The sequence below is a fragment of the Apodemus sylvaticus genome, chromosome 3, assembly GCF_947179515.1.
Source record: "Apodemus sylvaticus chromosome 3, mApoSyl1.1, whole genome shotgun sequence".
Classification (NCBI taxonomy): Eukaryota; Metazoa; Chordata; class Mammalia; order Rodentia; family Muridae; genus Apodemus; species Apodemus sylvaticus.
In genome coordinates this window covers 111,611,443-111,613,700 of record NC_067474.1, presented here as the reverse complement: position 1 = coordinate 111,613,700, position 2,258 = coordinate 111,611,443, and the positions used below count along the sequence as shown (strand labels likewise).

The following is a 2,258-nucleotide window of genomic DNA, read 5'->3' as shown; positions in this document are numbered from 1 at the left end:
TCTTTATTTGCAAATGTTCATTGCAATGAGTCATTGGTCTGGTTTGAGATCACTGGTTTCTGTGACCCTACCAATATTTAGTCCTCACCAGGCCTCATCCTGATTATCCTGTTGTTGCCTTGTGTCATGGAGATCATGCAGAATTAGATCAACAAGACTGTCCCTTTCACACATCCTAACCATTCACAGATGATATAGATTTTGGGGTGGGCCAACTCATAGCCCTGGATCTGGGCCTGCATTTTAGCTGAGCTGTTCAGCATACTGGCTCTCTCTTACACCACCAGGGTGAGCTCCCCAGAACTACTCTGGCTACATCTCTTCTCCTGCCCTCAGGGCTTGCCCACCTACACTCACACATCCAGGGCCTGTACAACTGTGCTGTCCAGGTGAGGTTCAGGGCCAACTCTGAGAGCTACAGCCAATGCAGGGGCAAGGATTGCTTTCTTGCTCTCATACCCTAGGTGGCAGTTCTCCTGACTACCACAGGTTAAATTGGGAGGGGACATCACCCCCACATCCATACCACCTAATGGAAGAAGAATGGTGGGGCCTACTTTTCCACACTCTTACCCTTGGAGCTGGCTCAGCTGCACCCCAACTACTAGAATAATCTCTGCTGCACAGGGGAGGTGCATCACCCACGCACTCTCCCTGGTTCTGCAGCCCATGAGGAGCAGGACTAGGTCTTCTGTACCCATGATCTTGTGGGCAGCTTTCCTGCCTGCCTACTGGAGGGAGTAAGCAATAGGAGGAGGAGGGGCATCACTTCTAAGCCCATACACCTGATGGCAGACAAATAGTGATGTTAACTTTCCCATACACACACCCTCAGGACCTGCTTATCACAATCTTACCACCAGGAACAACTTCACTGTGCTGCCCTAGCAAGGTTCAGGGCCTGCTCTCCTAAGTACTGCTGTAGATGAGAGGTGGGCCCAGCTCTCTGGAACAGCATAGGCAGTGAGGGACAGGAATAGTTCTGCACAGCCCCTGGACAGCCTCATGGTCCTTGCGTGGCTGCAGAGACCAGGGACATCTCCATATTCTCTGGTGGGAATATGAGCCATGGATATTTACAGCGACTCCTCACAGATCCAGACATGGCCCTAGTGGCAGCTCGGTTGGACCTTCACCATGGCCCAGGGTGCCAGGGTTGGCAGCTCACAACAGGCTACTCTTCTCCACCTTCGATTCTCCAGTTCCATCTCTCTTCATAATGCTCAAGTTGCTTCACTTCTCCTTTCTCCCGCCTGTCCACCACATACTCAAGCATTGTGGTGACTCCCACTGCAGACTGGCCATGCAGCTGGTAGGTCCCTAGGTGACACCCTCCAACAAATATCTGTCTGTGGCCTGACTGCTCTGGAGGGCAGATATGTGGTTGTTATGGTAGTCAGCAGGTCTCTGTCTTCCACCTCCTATGCTGTACTGGGAGATGGAAAGCAAGACTCTGTGTGGTTTTGGCCTACCTGTGCCCATACAGTGGGACAGAGGGCAGGTATGGGGATGTCTTTCCCCACCTGCACCTGGAAGGCATGGTGGAACAGAGCTCTTTGTCTAACTTCCTCCTGTGCTACACTACCCAGATTTGATTTGATTTGATTTTTATGTGTTCTAGGTATAAGATAGCTTTGGCCACCAAGTCAAGCATCAAACTAAGATGGACAAAGGACTACCACCTGCTCTGCCCCTGACTGATAGAAGAATGCCACCACCACAAAGGTATCTCTTTGCCCATTGCCAGTGGAACAAAGCACTGTTTTCTAACTTAGTAGCTAACTATGATGAGTTGAATTTAGTCTTGTTCTACTTGAAACTAAACACAATCAAAAGTTAGAATCTTAATCACATTAGTCATATTGCACACTTTCCACCACTCTCGACAACTATTCCAGTGGAGAGTTTAGATTAAAATGTCTAGTGTTGATCATGGATAACCAAGAACAATACTGCAAACACAACAGATTTAACTGATGTCTGTGGGGTCAGCTAAATGAAGGTGTATTTATTCCTGTTAGCTCACTAAATCAGAATAAATTTATGTTTATCATCTGGAACTTCAGTCTTTTCAAATGATATTTTTAATGATGTTTCTTAAATGCGTTAACCTCCCTTTTAGCCCACCACCTACTAGAGGTAGTGGAAAAGAAAGGATATGGGGGTCGTGGACCTGTGGAGAAATGTTTTTTTGGAGAAACTCCTGTCTGTGTTGTCTTGAAATTATTAGTTCAGTTCACAGGTCAGCAGCAGCCACT

General features: G+C 47.8%; 1 non-coding gene across 1 annotated transcript; it reads right to left on the bottom strand.

Annotated features, from left to right (window-relative positions):
- Window positions 1-1,608: 1,608 nt before the first annotated feature.
- LOC127681907 (small nucleolar RNA SNORA48) lies at window positions 1,609-1,752 on the bottom strand. Its single transcript, XR_007977249.1, has one exon. It is a non-coding gene; the product is annotated as a small nucleolar RNA SNORA48 (small nucleolar RNA).
- Window positions 1,753-2,258: the final 506 nt, after the last annotated feature.